The sequence below is a fragment of the Bison bison genome, unplaced genomic scaffold (assembly GCF_000754665.1).
Source record: "Bison bison bison isolate TAMUID 2011002044 unplaced genomic scaffold, Bison_UMD1.0 scf7180017852444, whole genome shotgun sequence".
In the NCBI taxonomy this organism is placed as follows: domain Eukaryota; kingdom Metazoa; phylum Chordata; class Mammalia; order Artiodactyla; family Bovidae; genus Bison; species Bison bison.
In genome coordinates this window covers 120,153-127,317 of record NW_011483017.1, presented here as the reverse complement: position 1 = coordinate 127,317, position 7,165 = coordinate 120,153, and positions in this window count along the sequence as shown.

Here is a 7,165-nt window from a genome sequence, read left to right as displayed (position 1 = left end):
CGCGTCTTCCGCCGGGCTCAGCCACTCGCCTTGGGTTGGATTTCCATGAAAACTCAGAATACGGCTGACCCTTCCCCTGGGTACGCAAGACTCCGGCCAAGACTCCAGCATTTACAGATGGTATTTTTCTCAGGTTACCCGGCTATTTGGGGCTCACCAGATTTTGCCTGGTGCCTCGTTTTGTGCAGGGAGCACACGGGGCTGTGCACACCCACAGTGGGCAGCAGAGGTGCGTGCGGTGCTGGCGAGCGTCCTTTCTCTAAAGCTGTAAAGCGCTGGCAGCCGTTGCCCTCCCCGTACGTGTAACGAAAAATGCACCCACCAGGGAGCTACGGATTCGCATGCCTTTAAAAGTCTGCAGCTACTTCAACAAACAGGATGGTGAAAGAGGACAGACTGAAAAATACTTTCATCGCGTAAAACTGGAAAAGTCGGCATTCATTATTCATAAGCAATTCCTTCGAAAAACCTGCCCGCCCTGTGCAGCCGCAGAAACACATGGGTCCCTTTCTTGCAGCCCGCACACCACTGAGCTGAGACAGCGTGTTCCCGCTGATGCCCGTGGGCCCCACCTCTGTCCTCTGGAAGCTCTTCCCAGCCCCCCAGGATGGGTTCTGCTGGCTGAGACGCTTCTCTCCAGCTTGCAGGAAACCTCCACTGAATGTCTCTTGCCACTGGGCCGGCGTCTCTCTCCCAGGCGCCTTCCCCAAGGGCAGCAGCTTCAGTCCCTGCTCAGGGTCACTCCCAGAGGCAAGGCGGCGCAGCCATGGAGGGCGGGTGGACAAATGTGCCTCCCGCAGAGGATTTATAAAAAAAGACAGCTGTAGTTAAAAATGGTCTTTTTCTCAGTGTGACTCAAGGCCCTTTGAGCAGAAGCCCAGCTGTCTCGATGCGTCACTTGCCTGTGGCCTCACGAGATGCCCCAGGGTCAGCTTGTACGGTTCTGACCCCCACACAGGACCAGCCCAGAGAACCCTGAGTCCTACTGCTGGGAACACGGTCCACACGGATCACAAGCCGGGTGCACGACGTGGTCATTGTCTCCAGGCCTTCTCACTCACACGCACGAGAAAATGCACCACAACGTCACTGGTTTTTTATGTAGTTTATTTCGTTGACTGTGGCTTTTTCTCTTGCATCGATTGTCTTCATCTTAACTGCTTGTCTTACTCTGAGCGTGTGCTTCTGCGACACACACATCTAATATCTTCAGAATAACAACATCAATACTCTCACTGACAGCAGAGAAGCCAGGAGGAGTTTGATCGCTTTGCCTTTTTGCTCATCAGAAGGACACACAAGATGCAGCTGGCCAGGTGCACACAGAGTTCCCAGGTTTCCTGAAATAGCTCACGGGAGGGCGTGAGCAGGGACGACCAGCTCCCCTCCACCAGCCCCTCCCGTTCCAACCCCCCTCGCAGGAAACAACCATTTCCCCAGGTTTTAGAATTCACCCGTGCACGTTCCAGAATGTGAGGAACGGTAATGGTAAGTGTGTGCATTTGCTACATTATCTGTATTCACAGCCCCTTTGCTTAGCTTAAAGGTGGCCTCCACACACCTTTTTTTCTCCACCTGTCTTCTTTGCTTCCGACATGTCCCAGTGGCCCTGCCGGGTCGCAGTGAAGGGACACCTTGATTTATTTTTAAACGCCTGTTCTGCATCGTATTCCCCTTTCCTTAACGGGCAGTTCGGCGCCGACAGCATTTTGTATTCCTGCTAGTGGACCTTTATTGCATCCCGCCAGACTTCCCTCCACAGGGATATTGTTTTACACTCTTTCCTGGGGCGGCCGGAAGAAAGGACCACAAGCTGGGCAGCTTAAGACAGCAGCGGCATCTTCTCTTGCAGTTCTGTGGAATGCCGCCATCAAGGTGTGGGCAGGGCCCCGCACTCTCTGAAATGTGTGGGGGAGAATCTCGCCTTATCTCTTCCAGGTTCTGGCATTGCCAGTGACCCTTGGCGCTCCTTTGCTTGTAGACATGAGACTCCAGTCTCTGCCTCCACCATCGCCTGGCAACTCCTTCCTGGGGTCTCTCTCCTCTTCTTAAAAGGAAACAGTCATGTAGGACTGCAGCCACCCTAGGGATCTCATCTTGAACACCTCTGTGAAGGCCCAGTGGGGACACATCCCCAGGGATCAGGAGTCAGGACTGCGGTCTCTATTTGGGGCACCCCATTAAAACTCGAACACATTCCTGCCAGCAACCAGTGCGGATGCCAGCTCGCCCACGGTCCCACCAGGAGAGCAGGCAGTCACACTTTCAGAACTGTTCAACCCGGTGACTGGGAAAGGGTGTCTCCTTACCACTGTCGTTGGTGTCTCTCACTCGGACGGTAAATGCGGCTGAGCATCTCTTCATGTGTTTAAGGGGCATTTGCATTTCTCCTCTGAATGACAGAAAGGTTTTCTTGAGTCCTTACCAAGATCCAGGCCTTCTAGCCGCCAGGCACATAACCAGGAACAAGACAGAGAGGAGCTCCTGTCTTTATTGAGTTTGCTCTGCCGTGGAGAAAAGAGGATAAACAAACAGTAAAATACACGGTCTGCCAGCTTCCTGCCGTAACAATCGCCACTACGTCGGCGGCTTGTAAGCACACACGTTTGTTCTCTTACGGCCCTGGAGGGCAGAAGTCTGGGGTGTGTCTCGTCAGGCTAAGGCCAAGGAGTGGGCAGGGCTGGGTCTCTGCAGAGGCTCCAGGAGAGTCGCTCCCAGACTTTTCAGGATCTGGTGAGGCCCTCCAACATCTGGCACCCTCTGACATCAACCCGACTCCTCCCAGGAGACCATTGTGCTCACACCGTCTCCCATCTCAAGATCCTTCCTGCATCTACAAAGTCCTTTTTGCCGTAAGAGGTGGCACTCACTGTTCCAGACATTCGGACGTGGGCAGCTCGGGGGCTGTTTTCCAGCCCAGCAGGCACGTCAGATTGTCACTGATGTCAAGTGCTGTGACTGATGTCAGGGAAGTCAGGGACCGCTGGGAGGACAAGCATAACTCTTAAGTGAGTGTCATGGAGGAAGGGACATTCGATGGGAGCCCAGGGGTGGGAGAGGGCTTCCCGGGTGGCTCAGACGTAAAGAACCTGCCTGCAATGCAGGAGACCCAGGTTCCATCCCTGGGTCAGGAAGATTCCCTGGAGAAGGGAATGGCTACCCACTCCAGTACTCTTGCCTGGAGAATTCCATGGACGGAGGGGCCTGGTGGGCTACAGTCCATGGGGTAGCGACTTCACTGAGCGACTTCACTTTCACTTTCGGTGGCGGAGGGCACTCTGGGCAGAGGAAGCAGCAGAGCAAAGCCTGGGGCAGCCCAGCACTTTCCCTCAGCAGCGGGAGAAGCAGGGCATGGGCTGGGCAGACAGGACCACTCTGACCCTGCATGGGGCCTGGATGGGACAGGGCCAGGCAGCAGGAGGCCCTGAAAGAGTCAAGAAGGAGGAGGGCGCATCTCTGCAGGCACGTGGGCACACCCACCTAGCTTAGAGGACCCAGGGCCAGTAAAAACGCAAGGAGGGACCCTCAAAAATCATGCAGAACCCCAAACTGCAACAACAGAGCAGCAAGCCGAGTGCAAGGCCCTGGAGGCTACGTGGGCCCCAACACCCGCCTCCCCCACAACCCCTTGCGGAGCCGTCCGTCCACACGGCCACGTGGGTCGTGGAGCCACAGAGCCGTGGATTGCAGCACTTCATGATGCAGAGCCACTGGACATGGTGCCAGGCTGGATGCGGGGAGAGGCACAGCGAGAACAAGGCCCCGATGTGAGGCTGAATAGCTGGGGGATGGAGCACGGCCCCCTGAGAGGGCCCAGGCCAGGAGGTGGAGCTGGACAGGCCATCCGGAGAGACAAGCCCGGGATGGTGCTCACGACCTCGTGGTGTCGAAGGCCTGGAGACGAGGCAAAGACACAGACAGATGCTCGGGCAGAGGACAGGACGGGAGAGAGAGAAACAGAAAAGGCAGGGGAACCCGCCTGGAAAGCCAGGGAGCCGGAGAAGGCCGGACGTTCAGAGGGGCCAGCAGTTCCGTCCAGTCCACTTCAGTCGCTCAGTCGTGTCCGACTCTGCGACCCCGTGGACCGCAGCACACCAGGCCTCCCTGTCCATCCCCAACTCCCAGAGTTCACTCAAATTCATGTCCATTGAGTCGGTGATGCCATCCAGCCATCTCATCCTGTCGTCCCCTTCTCCTCCCGCCTTCACTGTTTCCCAGCATCAGGGTCTTTTCCAGTGAGTCAGTTCTTTGCATCAGGTGGCCGTGGGCAGTTCTAAATGCTGCCAAATGGAGTAAGATGCCAGCGGGAACTGACCATAGGGGTGGGGCCTGCTGGGTGCAGGTGGGGGAAACAGGGAGGGAGCCGGAGTCGGACGCTCTTTGGAATCGGTTGGGGGTAAAAGGGGCAGAGGAACGGAGTGGGGTCAGCAGGGCCCGGGGACTAGACAGTGTCCACTTTGGCCTCTCACCGCTGGAGCGCGTGCGCGTGGCAGAGACGCAGGCTTCGCTGTGTGTGGGGGGGGCGGGTGGCACCAGGGTTAGGCCTGCAGGCACGGAGGCTGCCCGGGCCCCGGGCCCCAGGGCGGGTGGGCGAGAGGGGACGCGGGGCCTGGGGCTGTGTGCAGCTGGCCGCCGCCTGCCCGCTGAGCTGAGAGCCAAGGATACAGGGGCCATTCAGCCTCTGTCAGCTGTCATCCAGGGCGGCCACGAGCTGAATGCCCTGCGCTGTGTAAGCACAGAGCTGCTTTTTGGACTCTGGGGCCCTGGGCTTTCCCAGAGCTTCTGCTGGGCTGGGCTTTCGCCACCAGCATCCTGGGGTCATGGTCGCCTGGACCCCGGGGGAAGGGGTGGCGTGAGGGACCATCCCTATTGCTTCTCAGGTGAGACCCTCCCCCCGTGCACTGGGCTGGCCACAGGGGCAAGCGGGAGTGAGAACAGGGGTGCGCCCCCCCAAAGAGCTTCCCCTGCCCCTGGCTTCAGAGGAGGCTTCAGAGGTCAGGGGAGAGGGAGAGGGCAGTGAGCTTCTCTGCCCCGAGGGCTCCCTGGGCTCCCTGGCCAGGCGGGCTCCTGCACGACCCGGAGGCCAGCTCCCCTTGCAGGCTGCCTGCCCCACTCCAGGCCCCCATGTGACCCAAAAGCTCCGTGAAAGGCACAGCAGGGTCTGCCTGGGCCAGGAGCGCCTCTGGGCCCCGAGGGAGGCCGCTCCGTCCTGCTGTCTGGACTCCCTGTCCCAGATCCAGAGGCAGACCGACCCCGAGAGACGCAGACGCCAATGAGCCAGCCCGAGCCTGCTTCACCGCCTTCGTGCTGCTCCCGAGGAACGGCCGTCTCACGTCTCCACGGCCCTGGACCCCACGCTGAGCCCTGAAAACCAGCTTCACCAGGAACTGGACTAAGTACGGAATGTTCTGGTTTCACCTGTCACGTTCCCCAATTTGCCTGGATGGGTAATTAATTAATGGGCCTGTTTTATTCTGCTCCTTGGAGGGCTGGAGGCTGCCGGAGGAGAACGGTGCCCCGGGAAAGGACGGGGAGAGGAGCCCGCTGACCTCGAGATGCAGGACACCCATGTCTCCTCCAGTAGCCCCTGGCCGGCAGGGAGGGCCCCGTGCAGAGTGCCGTCTGTTTAAAATCCTCCCTGTTCAGCAAATGCGAACCAATGGCCCGGCCCCTGCTGAGAGAATCGAGGGGTTCAATGGAGCCTTTTCCTCTGCGACAGGACAGTGTATTACTCAAACCCACCGCCCCGCCCCGAACAAGGCCTTGGACCCTGCGTGCTGGGGAGGCGTGCGTCCGAACGCCGGTTGGCAGCACTGTCTGCAGACAGGAGATCTGTGCCTCCCCCAGCCCCATCCCCACCTCTGTGTCCACCACCATCTTGGTGCAGCTCACCCTCCCCTTATGAGGGTCCACGGGGGGATGCTGTGCTCATTCATTCATTTCCAGGAATGTCAGTTCTGTCCAAAAACGTCTCCTCCGCATGTTGTCCATGACAGCCCAGCGGGAAAAAGAGTCCTCCTGGGGCCCCGTGGTCTGTGGCGGGCACTACCAGCCCTGGAGGCATGCCCCCATGCTGCCCCGCCACCCACGACCACCTTTACTGCTGGTTTGTGGGCCAGGGTGAGACAACCAGGTGAAAACTGCCTGTGAGCAGGAAGCCGGAAACCCTCCCCAGAGCACAGTGGCCACAGAGCTGGGCAGGACACAGGCAAGATCTGCCAGGCGGGGGGTGCCCAGAACCCAGAGGCCAATGCCTCATAGAGGACAGGGCCACCTTCCATTCGTTCCAAGGCAGGAGACTCAGGGGCAGGGGCTGGACGTGGAGGCTGACCCATGACTCACAGCGGACGTGCAAAGAGCCGGGCTCTGTCGTCCTGAACCACAGCAGAGTCCAGAGCTGGAGGGACTCACCGGATAGTCAGCCAGGTGACTGCCCAGGGCCCTGGCTCTGCTGCCTTCTGACCCCTGCTCGCCTGTCCTGTGCCCCTCACCTCTGGGGCGGTCCTGGCCCCCTGACACCTCTTCCCCAGCACCAGCTCCCGCTGTAACGCGGGACCCTGTCATGCCCAGGGTCCGCAGATCACCCAGGGGCGCAGTCATCAGGCGGTGAGGAGGGAGGAGCTGGAAGGCCAGACGGCGACGGGAGAAGTGAGCATCCCGGCCCACGCGGTTCCCTCTCATCGGGGCATGATCTTCAGACCTCATCCTGGGACGTGTGCTTGTCTTTGTCAGATACAAGTCGCAGATGGGAGACTAGATGGGTTAATATCCGCAAAGCCCTTGAGAGGGCCTGGCACGTGACCATTACTATGTAAACCCTGCTTTGTATCATGACAACGGCTGTTACTGTTACTCACCGACCGGGAACCTTAAACGGTTCCCAACACAGTGCAGCCAACAGAATGGGTGTTGAGAAAATCAGTGGTTTCAGTCCATTCAGAGCCCTTAAAAGCGGAAGACAGGATGGTCTCCTCCTCATTGATAAGTATTTACATTCACTCATTGGCCAGACACTCCCCGCGGCAGGCTGCACTTTCCGAAACGCAGCCGGTCGTCTGCATCCGTCTCCCACGCTCTTTCTGCACCGTGACGGCGGCCCTCCTCTCATCTCGCGGCCAAGCTCGTGTCCCCTCTCCTTGAACCTGGGCCCACTTCGTGGCGCCTC